General features: G+C 42.1%; 1 protein-coding gene across 6 annotated transcripts in view; it reads right to left on the bottom strand.

Moving 5' to 3' along the window:
• Positions 1 to 14,447, bottom strand: part of PLEKHM3 (pleckstrin homology domain containing M3) — a 178,211-nt gene extending 163,764 nt beyond the window's left edge. For 4 of the 6 annotated variants that reach the window (XM_077884728.1, XM_077884733.1, XM_077884732.1 and 1 more), the window contains exon 1: positions 14,283 to 14,438. The gene's annotated coding sequence lies outside the window, so the exon portion shown is untranslated. Of the gene's footprint in view, positions 1 to 13,698; positions 13,850 to 14,282 lie in introns of those variants that run through there. The other 2 variants (XM_077884730.1, XM_077884729.1) reach the window with 2 other exon arrangements.
• Between the last annotated feature and the right edge of the window lie 331 nt (positions 14,448 to 14,778).

The following is a 14,778-nucleotide window of genomic DNA, read 5'->3' as shown; positions in this document are numbered from 1 at the left end:
TCAAAGATTTGTCAGCCCCACAAAGGCAAAGTCAGCAACCAACTACTTATGCTACTTTTCAGCCAAACCCCATGATCTATAGATATTTTATTTTTATACAAAATATCCTTTCTATAAAAAGGGTTATTTCTCTTACTTAACAGATTGACAAACTGAGATCCATTTGTCCGTGCAGTAGTAAAAGTTCAACCCAAAGAATCTGCATGCATCAAAACATAACAGGATGGAGAATCAGTGTATTGCTATTTTCTAACAAGGAAATCTGCTGTTTACATGCTCATTAGGCAACGCTAATTAACAGGATGAATACAGCCGTCCTCCCACACTGAAGAAGAAGCAGATATGAGCAATAATACCAGCCCAGCCCACACAAAGGTGTCATGTTCTCCCAAGCTGGATGGTACAAGTGCTGACTTCCTCCCACTTGACTAAATGGCTTGTAATCAGAATTTAATGAGTGCTGAGAGGGTGTCTGAGGCCAGGTAATTTTAGAAGCAGCTGGACTAGGGAGAAAAAGGCAATGCTGAAGACACATAGAGTGAACTGTTTCTGCCAATCCATTTTCAAACATGAGGATGAAGAGGGATTACCAGGACAGTTGCACATGTGGCTCTCATGTGTTCTTCCCTTTGGTTAAGGCTGAGGCTGACTGAAAATTTTCTAAGTTATATAATGTAAAGAATTGACCAGAAAAGGATCTGACCCTACTAAGATGACCTTTCTGGACCATAAGGCTACAAGAGATATGACTTGTTTGTGGTGCTTTGATATAGACAATGTAGGCATTTGGATGGAGCACAGGCAAGCCACAGAATGCAGATAAGGAGACGGTGCTGGTGTGGACCTCATAAGGAGTTCAGGCGTCTTCCAGAGGAAAAGGACAGCCAGAAATACAGATGGAATCCCATTTCATAGGCCTAGTAGGAACACTAGATAGCCATATTGTATACAAGTTTTAATAAATATCTATTGCTATGTAACACATTAGAGGAATAACATTTTAAAAAATAAGTATAGTGTTTTCCCAGTTCTAAAAGCAATATTCATAGAAACTCTGGAAAACTCTGACAGATACGGCAAAGAAAATCAGAATCAGTCATGATCTCATAATTCAGAGAAAACAAATCAATAGTTAGGTGTGTTTTGTCCAGTAATTAACTGGAATCAGATCATATAGACAATTTGGGCACACTGTTTATACGTATGCTCAAAAAGCAAGTAACACTAACCTTAAAAAAATCTCAAGCAATGTTCCAGAATGGGTTGGGCCCACTTACACAAGGGTCCACTCAATTAAGCCTTCTTTCTAGAGCTCTCTAGAGACTTACTCAGTACACAATCACTAGGTTCTTCCAAGGCCTGACTCTCTTTAATGCTGTCAACCAGCCCTTCCTCAAACAGCTCCAGGGCTTCATAGACATCACACATTCTCACCCTTCTCATTTCTACTCTCTCATTCTGGGTCCCCTCACCAAATGCAGGCATTGCCTAAGCTCTCTTCTCTAACTATAGCTACATATTCTCCTGAGGTCCATTTATCCACACTGTGGCTTCAATAATCATTTCTATGTTCATACCTTCCAAATGTCCACTGTCAGTCTCAATCTCAAGAGATCTCAATCAAGAGATCAGGTCTTAGGTTCCCAACTATTCATAAGACTTTTCTACCTGGCTTATCTCATGATAAAATTAAGCTCATCTTGTCTAAAATCACAGTTATTCATTCGATAAATATCTGCTGAATGCTCACCATGGGCTGGGCACTGTTCCAGGCCCTGGAGGGACAGGAGCAAATCAAATCCTTCAGGGCCACTTCTGTTGACAAAAGGTCCCACTTGCTCACCTGACACCAAACCTTTCACAACCTTGGCCCAGCCTGCCTGTCCAGCTGCTCATTTCTTTTCCATGATATACTCTTTTCCTCCAAACTGCAATGCTATAGCTCAAATTTTGTTTTCCCAACTCCAAAACTTTACTTAAACACAGTTAATTTTGAGGTTCCCTCTCCCTCTCTCTACCTATGAAATCCTACCCACTCTATAAGCTGGAATGCTGCTTCTTCCACAAGCTTTAATACTTGATCTTAAAACAGTGCACTCTTTTCTTTAAAATGTCCATAGAATGTCTTTGGTACTTTCCCCACAACATAAATTGCATGTTGCCTGTTCTTTCTGAAATGATGATGACAATAATAATTATAACTTATCAAAAGCCCATACTGTGCCAGGTACACTGCTTGGTATTATATATCTCTAAGCCTCACAATGTATGAGTATTATTACTTCCATTTTACAGACAGAAAACAGAAGCTCAGAAATAATTTGCCTGAGGTCACAAAGCTCCCCGACTGAACTTACAGCAACTTGAGAGTGGTGATTTTAACCTATTTCATTTTTATAATCCCCCACTGGGCCTAGAACTATGGCTAGTACACAATAGATGCTCAGTAAATGTTTGTTGAATGAACAACTGAATAAAGAGTAAATTTTCAAAGCACTGACATCTGTAAATATAAATACCACTCTGACTCTCTGGCAGAAAAAAAGTACATCTGAATTTATTATAAGCTCATTTAAGTAAAATCTGACAAAACATGTGTTGACTTGAGCTTTTAAGATTTTCCTGGGTAGAGAAGGCTTCTAAGCTATAGAAACCAGGTTTAAAAATAACATGGCAAAGGTCAGGCAGCAAAGACCTCACTCAGACCTCTTCTAGAAACAAAAGCACCTATGCAGCACTAGGGAATTGTTTTGTGAACCACTCCAAATCAGTAGTTGGGCTGGTCTCATTTTCCACTGACTTAGTGCTCAACCTCTTTCTAATACCAGTAAAGAGATGTTCCCTTTGAAATACACCAGGCAATCAGTTTAAAGCATTTTTCAGTACATCTCTGTGCTTACTTATTGTTTGCCACTTGCAAAATCTTTGAGACATTTGATGCTCCAAGATGTTTTCCCAGAAACTAAACTAAATATAAGCACGGCACTTCGAATCTCAGATGGTTTTGCTGTGGAAGGCAGTCATGTTACTCTGCCACTATGTCAACCACTGGACTGGAAAGCCAAGGCTCCTGATTGGGAATCCCATCTCATAAAATCACCAGAGTTCTAGTATGTCCCACTTTTAGAAACCAAACAGACACAAATTTCAGTTATGTAAGTGTCTAAAAATGCAGACTCAATGTTTTCCACTTCCCTTTACCTCCACAGCAAGAATAGAGGTTAAAAAAACAAACAAAATACCCATTCAAATTATCTAGGACTGAGGTGAAATAGGCAAAAACTTCCATTATAAAAATCACATCCTGCTACAGTCAGCCTCCAACTGCAATGGAACTTACTGGTCCACGTGGGTGCCACCTGTCTCTCCAGCTGGCAGAAGCTTGAATGTGACAGATCACAACAATGAAGGTAACAACCATCAGGGAGGTTCACTGAGATCCAGATATGCAAGATACCCAAAAGGAACCAGGAAAGGAGCTTTAAAGATGTCATCAACTCCTGTAACCATTTGGCTTTACTGAAAATAAGCATTTTCATATGCACAGTTTAGAGAATGATTTATAAAGCGCTTGATAATCTTCTTGATAAAAACTAGTAGTAAACAGAGAGAAGTAATAGCTAGATTATTTCAAAGATGATGAACAAGAAACCAAGATGATTCATCTTTTGTCAGTTGAAGGCCCTATGAGGAACAAAAAAGGTTCCTGAACCCCTGTCTACCCTGGGTCTACCAAGTTTAATTACTTTTTAAGTCACCTTAAATCACTCAGGGGCCCTGATGTTAGAAGAACCATACACTGTAAGTAGACTGAATCCAACAATTAGCTACCCAGTTGTGAGTTAGTTCAAAGGGCAGATGTGTGACAATGAGAACACAAATTTCTGAGACCAAAAAGGGTTAATGTCCCAGGACTGCCTTCTAAGCTGAATGACTACAAGCAAGTCAGGCTGACTCAGGACTTGCAGGCCCTCCTTAACTGCAAAATGGAAATCTTCCAGTGCCTGCTCCCATTTACCTTAGAGAATTGTAAAGCACAAATGTGGATAATGTATGTGAAAGCTCTTTGTAAAATCTAAAGTAATTACTATTCCTATTAGAAGCTAACTGATTCCTAACCACACAGCCATTTATACTCAACAAGCATTTATAAGGATGGACTAAATAAACAAACACTATGTTAGAGGCTAGGAACACAAAACCAGAGCTTCTGCCCTAGACAAGCGTAACAACTAGTGAGGAAACAACATAAAACTGAGTGTAAACAATGCCTTAAGAAAAGTATCCAAATAGGTACATAATAGGTACATAAATAACCATTATAATCAAGAGATAATAGTTGTAATGACCAAACACAATTAAATGACGTAACAATCTACACAGAAATGACTTCAGTTGGAAGAAACCAAAGACAAAGGAAACAATCAAAACAAAACCAATCATACCTGCTCTAGAAATGATACTGCTTCTGGCATAAAGCTGTCAGCCTATGGTAAAAGCTGGAAAGGCTCCACCAAAGGGTAAGCTCAAGTTAACCTAGCAATGGCTCAAATAGAAGGCACAAATGCAGAGCACTGTACATAAGCTGCTCAAGTCTTTCTCATCCACAGAAACATCACTGGCCAACAGAAGGCCTCTGCTGCGTGGCTGAGATATCATGGGAAATGAATAAATGCCTCACATCCTATTGACTTTTTTTAAATTTTTTTTTAAGATTTATTTATTTATATATTCATGATAGAGACAGAGACACAGGCAGAGGGAGAGGGAGAAGCAGGCTCCATGCCAGGAGCCCAACGCGGGACTCGATCCCAGGACTCCAGGATCACGCCCTAAAGGCAGGGGCCAAACCGCTGAGCCACCCAGGGATTCCGCCCCCCCCACCCCCCACCCCGCCCCCACCCCCCATCCTATTGACTTTATTTCCTTAGGTCACTGCAGCTGATTAGCAGAAGGAAAAATACTTACAACTTTAACTTTCAAAACAATAATCAGCCTATGACTTAGCACATATTCACCAAACCAGTTCCTATGGGCATTTAGGGTGAATGTACATGAGAGATAATTAAATGATATTTTTTTTTCTCTGCTATAACTGAACCTGCGAAAAAGTGAGGCTGTGTCTTTGTTAAATGGCATCCTGAGAGTTATCAGACCCATGATAAGGTCTAAGTAAAAGATGACTCCTTATTTGAAAAGCTAGACACTCAGTGGTAATGAACTGCATCCGTGACCCCTCCCTCCTTTTTTGTCTTAATCTGTGACAACAACCTTGACTACCAAGCAGCCTCTTACTGACTTACTGATTCTGTCAGGAAACAAGCAGGGCTGGCAAAGGCAGACAAAACAGTCCATGACCTTCAAAGATAAGGATAAGGTAAGGTAAAAATAATAGGATGAGTCTTTGTTATTTTACCATGTACAACATGAAGGTCAGAAAAACCTCTATCATACAGAACAAAGGAAAAGTTTACAAAATGTGAAAGAGAACAATAGGAATACCTTCATCTCCAGTTCTGTATTTAAATTTCTTTTATTGTAGACTATTATCATGAGTCTGAAATGGATTTTTAGAAAATAACGGAGCAGCTTGTAAACATCCTGGAGCTCTGGTTGGTACATATTTAACTTTTTAAAAATATATATTTTTTATTTATTTATTTATTTATTTATTTATTTATTTATTTATTTATTTATTTATTTATTTATTTATTTGAAATAGAGAAGGAGAAAACAAGCAGGGTGAGGGACTGAGGGAGAGGGACAAGCAGACTCCCCACTGAGTGCCGCACCCAACACAGAGCTCAATCCCAAGAGCCTGAGCCAAAGGCAGACGCTTAACCTACTGAGCCACACAGGTGCCCCTCTTCAGCTCTTTTGATTTGACATTAAGATGATAGGCATATGATAATTGGAACTCAAATAGCTGCTCATCATGCAAGACTACCAATACTAAACTCATTAAATGTCCTGCAAAGGGCTTATTTAATGTGGATGGACACATTTAAATGTGGAACCATGTATTTAGTAAAATGTTTAAAAACAAAATAAAGACAGTTCTTGTAACTCCTAAGCCAAGACCAAGATTAAGGGGTCACAGCTAATATTTCTGAGTACTTATTAAAGGACAGTCATTATTTGTGCCCTTTATCTGCATCATGTTGTTAAATCCTCACAACAATCCTATTGAAGTGCTATTATTACTACCACCTTACAGAAAAAGAAATTCAGATTTAAACAGATGAAGTTATGTGTCCAAAGTAATACAGCCAGTGAGTGGAAATAAGACTGTAAAATGCACATAAAGTCCTGTATGGAATTTAATGGCAAATTAATTGCCCTGAGATAATACAGTTAAAATTTTACACACAATTTGTGTCAAACATCAACTTTAAATTATTTATTATTAATAATTAATAACAATTACTTAAACCATTTATTTTTAAATCTTTGTTAGTCCCACAACTCAGAAAGTTCAATGCTAAATATCATCTTTACACCCAGGGAAACAGTTTATACTTAATTTACTCAAAAAAATCATGTCTGTAATACTTCTGTGTCATTGCAAATTCTCTAAGGGAATGGTGGCTGAGAGGTCCCAGAACAAACAGAGTAAAAAGCTGTTCTCTAACTAAATAGCTAACCTCAATTCTTTTAGTGACCTTGAACACATTCCTTGGAATGTCTGCAACGGTATAATAACTGTGACTTCATTTAGGCTAAATAAGTGCTTTTGCAAATGTTGACATAGGCCTAATTGCCCAAACCTTTTACTAATGTTTCTCTAAGACATCATTTTTCATTTAGCCAATAAATAGAAACACTTGTAAAAATGTTTACTTAAAAAAAAAACCCTAATAAGTGTTTCTGTCAAAAGAATTAAAGAACTATTTTCAAATTAAATGTGACTATAGATAATTCCAACATATTTTAACTATTAAGGCATGCCCAAATAAAGCGCCTCCTTCTAAAACCAACTGAACTTTTTTGGGGGAAGGAATAGTGGTAAGAATATCAATGTACGTGGGGCTCAACCAAAATAACAAAGTTGACCCACAACCATCAGTCTTAAGTCTACTGAAAAATGGTAAGCCCAGGTTTCACATGACCACACTACCAGGAATCCATAGATATCATATCTAACATTTCAGTGAAGGACAATCACTTTGGGACCACAAGATCTGGAACCAGAAGACCTCAGTTTCAATGTTCCATGCCCTGCTACCAGAGGTGTGATTCTGGGCAAACCATTTGAACCTGAATTCCCGTTACCTTCACGCAGGTCAAGTAAGGATACCTGTCCTACGCTCTTCAAAAGTTGGCTTGGAGAGCAAGTCAAATGACATAATGCAGTGGCTTTGTGAATGCCAAAGCAGGGCACAGGATGCCGACAGGGGTGTGTGTGGTGCCAGGGAAAGGATTACCACATTCTCTCTGATCTCCTCCCATTATAAACCAACAAGCTGGTACAGAGAGCGGCGACAGCAATCAGTTTAGAAAGCTCTGAGATAGGCTTTATCCTAGTCACAGAACTACTGCACCGTTCAAGGCAGCCTGAGTTACTGTGCTTCTGCTTTTCTGGAGGTCTTAGAGTGGGAGATTCAATAGCGCAAGTGTATGACGATTCAAAAGGAGTATCTCTCCTCAATGAAGAAACACCAAGTGAGTAAAACCCTCCCTTGCCCTCCAAGTTCCTCTATAGCTAAAATACTTTCTCTTCCTTTTCAATTCCGAATTTCTAGAAGAAACTTGCTCTTTATGCTTTCTGACTACTTCTCACCAACCATTCATTTGCCCTTCAGAGACAATCTGGTTCTGCCCCAGCTGAAAATGCAGAGGCCAAAGGTCAGCAACCATTTCCTTGCTGCTAAACCCAGGAGACTTCATTGCATGTCCGACCTGACCCCTCAGCGGTGTCTGACCTACTGCACGCCCACTCTACATTGCTCTCATGAATATACTGACACAGCCTCTTCTGATGTTTCTCCTTTATCTCTGGATGCTTGGTTCAGTCCCCACTAAGAGCTCCCTTCTTATGCTCCTATCATAAATGCAGGCATTCCTCCATTTTCTCCATAACTTTCTTCTTTAGTCCCTCTTCTAGCTGAGTGACCTCCACTTTTGTGGCTTCCGCTGCAGTCCACATGGAAGATAAGAAATGGATGACTCCCTTGAGCTCTAGGCCCACAGATGCAACTGCCATTTGGATGTCTCCTAACTCCTAATATGCACAAACCCAGCCCCTCATCTCAGCCTCGTCCATATAGTGAAGGACACCATCATCATCTGCCCCAGAAAGTGAACACCACCCTTGACCCTTCTGGCTCCTTTACCCGCCGTCACTCCAAACAGCAAGTCATATTAATCCTACCTCTACCACATCTGTCCAATCGATCCATTCCTCTCTTTCTTTATTGTCTGAGTTCAGACACCACCACCCTCTTCCTTCTTTCAGTCTCACCCTCCTCTGATCCAGTCACCACACTGCAACTTAGTGGGCTTTCTAAAACAAAAACCCTGCTGTCTTCTGGGGAAACCATATACTCCTTAACATCGCCTTTAAGTGTTCATTGCCACCGCCTCTCCTGGGCTCATCTCTTGAATCTCCCTCTTTACCCCCATCCAACCCCCACCCCACAACACACTGGGGTACAACTTGGTTAATTTTAATTCAGCCTCTGGGTCTCTGCCGGAGGGAGTATCACTTCTTCCCTGGCCTCCCACATCCATTTTGATTGTCCCTCTTGCGTGTTCCCATAGCATCCTCACATGCTGTGTAAAATGGCCTGCTTACTTGTCTGACTCCCCGACTAGATCATAGGTTTTACCAAGGCAAAGACTATGCCTGTTTCATTCAAAGTTGTACTTCTGGCCCCAAGTACAAGAGCTACATGTCATGGTACAAAACAAGTACTACTTATTTGTTCAGTCAATGAATCAATGAATCCCTGATGGTAGAAGGGAAGTTGTTCTGGAAAAGCTAAAATGCGGATTCAAATGTATCAAGAACAAGTGGGAAAAGACCACTTAGTTAATTTCCTGAGGCATAAAAATCGCTGGTTACCTTTCTGATGTTTTCTAGCTAATAGTACATGTTCCCTGTTCTGTGACCAAAATATACAATCATATATACAAGCCACAAAGTAAAGTGAGTATTTAGTAATCTCCCCATTCGATAAATGTCCACAAGGAAACTGAATAATGCAGAACCAGGAAGCTTTAGTTTGTACTGAATATAATGGTTACACCAATCAAGATAACTGGACAAATAAATCTCTACTATTCTCACAGATAGGGTATATAATCGGAGAATACAATTTGAAACAGATAACTCAAATTAACAGTTAATGTGTATGAAAAACAAACAAAACGTTACTGAAAACAATATGCCCTGACATTTCAATACACGGCCTCTATAGTTTAACTTTGGTTTCTGCTCATAACTCATGTTGCCATCAAGGCTAAGTACACCCACAGACCAAATACAGTTCTTACCTTATTGTCAGTATGAAGATAAATTATGTGGGCTTTTTATTGTCTGGGCGGTAATATCCACACTAGCCAATGAAGTAGAGCAAACAGAACATATGGAATTTGCTACTGGTGGTCATTTTTATCATAGTGTCGCTCAGTACTGAGTCCTCAATTGCACTAGAAGCTCTAAGCTAGAATATGGTTCAGCTACTTATGAACCAAATACAAAATCACTGTAAAAAAAAAAAAAAAAAAAAAAAAAAAGATTTAAAAAAAGCAATTCCTTGCTAGATGTCCCTCCACAAGGCTTCTTTTAAGGGATTAACATTCCTCATGAAGAAAATCACCATTTGGCTAGTGCCAATGGGGCAACAGACACTTTCTGGACATTTCTTGTAAGGTGTGAAAGAACAAAGCAAAATGGAAACAGGAAAGAGAACCAGTGGGGAAAATGAAAGAGTATCAGTGCTCTGGTTCTCCTGGAAGCTGTCTAGAGATGGAGAATCCTAAAAAATCTACCCCAATGATCTAATCTTTTCCAGGTTCCTGTTTAAAAAATCAGGTCTTCCAAAACAAGTAATTAAAGTAGTACCCATCTACCTGCCTGCTTTTAAATATATAATTATATAGCTTGACTTCATGTATTATGGGAAGGCTGCATGCATGCTTAAACTGGAATAGATTATGTCAAGTATCTGATAAATATGCAATGAATATTAGCTTTGGGTGTTTTCTAATGCAAATGTCACCCGCCTGGGTCCAGCTTGGTTTTCCTAGCTAGAACGTGCAGACGTCTTTCTTTCTGCAAATGGTTACATATCCATCACAGTTCTTCATTTTCTACTTATATAATTAACCTAGGTCTATCACCCAAAGCCTAAAATCCATCAATCTATGAGAAAACAAAGCTACATTAAGCATTTGTGAACATTAACTTTAAAAATATTTCTAAGTTCCTTTGGATCGATTGCTAGAAGTATTAGGTCAAGAGGTAGGAGCATTAGTGAGGCTGTTCATATAGTCAGCCAATGAGATTTTCAGAAAGGTTATACCATTTGGTCACCCCTCATGGCATTTGAGAGTGTCTGCTCCACTGCACACTAATTAACGTGAAGAATTGAAATTTTTAACAATCTATGTAATTTAAGAGTTGGAAAAATGGGACCCTGCTGTTGTTCATTTTCATTTCTCTGGTTAATGAAAAGACAATGTATTTTCATGTCCATTATTCACTTAATTTTCTCTTCTATGGATAGTCTGTTCATGTCCCACTTTTCTGCTGGAGTCTGTATTGGTTTTCTACTGCTTTTTAACAAATTTCCACAAACTTATAAGCTTAAAGCCAACACCTATTTCTTATTTTCACAATTCTGAAGATCAGAAGTCTGGGTTAGCTTCACTGGGTTCCCTGTTCAGGGTCTCTCTCAAGAGGCTAAAATTAAGGTGTTGTCCACCAGGCTGGATTCTTATCTAAAGGCTCTGGTAAAGAACCCAGTTCTAAGCTCATTCAGGTTGTTGGCATAGTCCAGTTCCTAGATTGTGCCCCTAAATCTGAGGTTCCAGTTCCCATGCTGGGCTACCCTCAGCAATTCTTGGTATCCTGCATTCCTCAAGGCTCCCCCATTCCTTCTCAAGTATTGCCTCCATCTTCAAAACAGCAACATTATGTCAGTCCTCTTCAAGCTTCAAATCCTTTGGATTTCCCCAGCCGAGAAAGCTCTCCACTTTTATGGGTTCTGGTGATTAGATTACGGCCACTCAGATATTTTCTCCATTTTAAATTCAACTATGTCGTGTAACATAAGATAATCAAAAGAATAATATTTTGTCAACTTTCCAGGTTGCAAGGATTAGAGCATGCAATCTTGGTAGAGGGGCATTTTTAGAATTTTGCCTGCTATAGAGTCTTGGGTGTTATTTCTCACCATTTGTTCACGGTCTTTATGATAAATCTTTTTTTGTTTTGTTTAAAAAGATTTTTTTTATTTATTCATGAGAGACACAGAGAGAGAGAGAGAGAGAGAGAGAGAGGCAGAGACACAGGCAGAGGGAGAAGCAGGCTCCATGCAGGGAGCCCGACGTGGGGCTCGATTCTGGGTCTCCAGGATCATGCCCTGGGCTGAAGGCGGCGCTAAACCGCTAAGCCACCCAGGCTTCCCTCTTTATGATAAATCTTAATTGCATGAATTTACCAAATAAATCTTACTAATGACTGCAAGAAGTTGCATTTTCACAATGGCAAAGACCACTATGGAGGGGGTTGCTGTGCACCAATAAGAATTTTGAGGGGTGTCTGGGTGGCTCAGTCAGTTAAGCAACCAACTCTTGATTTTGGCTCAGGTCATGATTTCAGGGTTGTGAGACTAAGCCCTGCATTGCACCAGGAGTGGAGTCTACTTAAGATTCTCTCTCAGGGCACCTGGGTGGCTCAGTCAGTTAAGCATCTGCCTCCAGCTCAGTTCATGATCCCTGGGTCCTGTGGTGGAGCCCTACTGGGGCTCCCTGTTCAGCAAGATGCTTGCTTCTCCCTCTACTCCTCTCCACTGCTTGTGTGTGCATGCTCTCTCTCTCTCTCTGTCAAACGAATAAAATCATTTAAAAATTTTTTTTAATTAAAAAAAAAAAGATTCTCTCCCTCTGCCCCTCCTTCACTTAAAAAAAAAAAGAATTTTGAATACCTAACTTTGCCAACACTGATATTTTTTTTTATTTTAATTGTGGAAAAAAAATTATTTAAGGGAAAAAGTACCTATAAAATTGGCCAGCTTAACCATTCTCAAGTGTACAGATCAGTAATAAGTACATTCACATTGTTGTGCGACCAATCTATAAAACTCTTCATCTTGCAAAACTGAAATGATACTCCTTTAACAAAACTCTTCATTTTGCCCCTCCCCCAGCTTCTGAAACCACCATTCTACTTTCAATACTGGCTTATTCTTATTATACGTATTTAAAAAAAATCAATGAAATAGTTCATTAGGTATTTTTTTAGTAACCTCTATACCCAATGTGGGGCTTGAACTCATGACCCCAAGATCAAGATTCACACGCTGTCCAGGCTGAGCCAACCAGGTGTCCCTTATGTATTCATTAACAAACATGTATATAGCAATCGCTACATGCACTGTTCTTAACACTTTAAAAATGCTAATTCATTTCGTCCTCATAACAAACCTCTAAGGTCAGAACTATTATTAAAATGCCCGTTCTACAGATTTCAGAAACGCAGCAGGTAACTTCCCAACGGTATACGATAGGAAGTAGCCACACAGGAAGTGGAATCCAGGTATAGTCTAACTTTATAGTTCTTGTTATGAACCATGATATCGTGAAAATATTCATTTTAAAGACAAAACCCTAAGACATTAAGATTATTTCTTTGACGTGCTTCATTCCAAAAACACTTCTCTATGGGCAATTTAATCTAATACTCTTGGGACAACCGGGTGGCTCAGGGGTTGAGCACCTGCCTTCAGCCCAGGGCGTGACCCTGGAGACCTGGGATCGAGTCCCACGTCGGGCTCCCTACATGGAGCCTGCTTCTCCCTCTGCCTGGGTCTCTGCCTCTCTCTCTCTCTCTCTCTCTCTGTGTGTGTGTGTGTGTCTCTCATGAATAAATAAAATCTTTAAAAATAATAATAATAATAATACTCTTCTACTAACTAAAAGACTATGTGAGGAAAGAGACACGTCTATACATAGCCCAATTTTTTGAGAAGGCATTTTCTTGAAGTTAATGTAATGAAAACCGCCCTGTATTTGGTAAGTACCACAATTAAAACTCACACGCAGTCTACTTATAATAAAATACCTTATGGATGAACACAAATCGCCATTCCCCGGGACTACTGAAATTAAAGTATTCAAGAAAAAAAAAAAAAGTGTTTCTCTGGGGATCCCTGGGTGGCGCAGTGGTTTGGCGCCTGCCTTTGGCCCGGGGCGCGATCCTGGAGACCCGGGATCGAATCCCACGTCGGGCTCCCGGTGCATGGAGCCTGCTTCTCCCTCTGCCTGTGTCTCTGCCTCATTCTCTCTCTCTCTCTGTGACTATCACAAATAAATAAAAATTAAAAAAAAAAAAAAGTGTTTCTCTTTTCCGAGGAGAAAAAAAAAGGGGTGGGGGGGTACTTCCAAGTAAGTTTTCACCAGCGTAGCTCAATCTCGGCTTAACCCGTGAAATCCAAATCTGCCCTTCCTCGTAAGCTATAAATCTAGACCAACCTCAGGCCGTCACTCAACTGTATCTCAGTGGACACTTCTTTACTGAGTGGGTCTGAAATGTCCTTGTCCCGGTTCGTTCGGCTTAGCCATCCTCTCACAGGAGGCCGAGTCGTGCTTGTCATCGGCCACACGGTACCGCTTCCAGGACGCGAGAAAGGACGGGAGGCCTCGGAGGCCGGCACCGCGGCGGGCCAGGAGCTCCGCAGCGGCGGGGGCGGGAGCCGGGCGCTCGGCGGGCTCGGGATTCCAGGGCCCGGCGAGCAGGGCGCCTCGGCGACGCACCCAACGGCAGCGGCTCCTCCAAGCCGCCTTCTGCCCGCACACCTGACGCACAAAAGCCAGCCGCCCGCGCACCCCCCCACCTCCCCGCACCCGTTACCCGCTGCGCCGTCCTGCGGCCCCAGCACGAAACCAAAACCAGAGCGCGGAACAAACAGCAAAATCATCGCCGCCCCAGGGGTGCCCCCGGCTCTCCGTCGTGTTGTCATCCGCACGCCCCTCCCCCCCGGCGCCCCCCCGGCGCCCCCCGGCGCCCGGGAGCCGGCAGACGCTCGGCGGGCCGGCGGCCGGGACTCCCCGCTCACCTGCGGGGCCCGCGGGCCCTCCCGGCCGGGGCTCGGCGCCGCCGCGAGGCCGCCTCACCGTGACAGCCCGTCCGGCCGCGACCCTCGCCGCCCCGCCGTCTGTTTACAAGCGCCCCTCGCGGTCCCGCTCGGAAATGCTTCCCCCCGGCCACCCGGGAAGCGAGACCCGGCGCACAAGGTTCCAGGCGGCGCGGACTCGGCCGCCCTCGGCCCCGCCCCCGGCCCCGCCCCCCGCCGACCCGGGCAGGGCCCGCCCGCACCGCCCGCACCGCCCGCACCGCCCGGCCTCATCGCGGTGGCCCTCGGCTCGCTCCCTGTCGCTCGCGTCTTGGGAACAAAGGCGGGTGCCGCAGTCTCGGCCGCGCTCCTCCCAGCGCCCGAGTGGATGTCGGCAATTGGAACATTTCCCTTGGAGCAGATGCAGGATTGGGCCCATTTTTAGCAGCGCCCTGAGAAAATTACTCAGCTCAGTTCTTTCTGAAAATAGGACCATTGC

This window comes from Canis aureus, chromosome 36 (genome assembly GCF_053574225.1).
Source record: "Canis aureus isolate CA01 chromosome 36, VMU_Caureus_v.1.0, whole genome shotgun sequence".
In the NCBI taxonomy this organism is placed as follows: Eukaryota; Metazoa; Chordata; class Mammalia; order Carnivora; family Canidae; genus Canis; species Canis aureus.
The sequence above is the reverse complement of the archived record's forward strand: the minus strand, read 5'-3'. Positions and strand labels throughout refer to the sequence as shown.